Source organism: Armigeres subalbatus, unplaced genomic scaffold (assembly GCF_024139115.2).
Source record: "Armigeres subalbatus isolate Guangzhou_Male unplaced genomic scaffold, GZ_Asu_2 Contig28, whole genome shotgun sequence".
Classification (NCBI taxonomy): domain Eukaryota; kingdom Metazoa; phylum Arthropoda; class Insecta; order Diptera; family Culicidae; genus Armigeres; species Armigeres subalbatus.
This window is the reverse complement of record NW_026943019.1, coordinates 66,294-67,044: the sequence shown is the minus strand read 5'-3', so window position 1 is coordinate 67,044 and position 751 is coordinate 66,294.

Sequence of the window (751 nt, the reverse complement as noted above, 5' to 3'; positions counted from 1 at the left end):
CCCATGTAGATGGCTACACTTCCCCTCAGTTGTAATGGATTTTACACGCCCTTCCTTAAAGAAGCTATCTCTCGGAAAGCTCAAAAGGATTGTAATCTATTTACTAGTCTGTTGGATTACCCTGTTGGAAGGGATTCTCTTTATCATCCGCAGGCTTCGTGTAAGTGTCTCTGCTCACGGGTCTGCTGGCACCTGATTCTCGCCCTTCATACTGCTGGAAGCAGAATGGTGATTAAATTCGAATGTACTATTTGGTGGAACTGTATGTAGAGCAAGACTCAAGCCAGGATGGTGGATAACTGCATAAATACATAGGTAACTGTACCAGATTTGGCTCTGTTCCTAATTTGCCCAATTTCTCCCATAACTCAGAAAATAAAACAGCTTTTCAGAGATTTTTCAGGGTAGGCCAAATTAGGCACTAAGGTGGGTAGTGGGTAGGCCTAATTAGGCAAACCGGTGCACTTGCCCTACATACTTTTGAAAATTCCTACAAAATTTCTTCGAAAATGATTTTAACAATTTCACTGGATTTTTTCCAGGTTTCCATAAGATATTCCATTCCCTCGGAAATTCATGTAGTAACTTCTTCGGAATTTCCTCCGCAATTTCCTTCCAAAATTCTAGGACGAATTTTCAGATATCAGATATAATTTTCTCCTAAAGGAATTACCGATATTCTTAAAATTCTTAAATATTTTCTTTGAAAATTCCTCCAAGAAATTTCTTTGAATTTTCTTCATGGATTCCG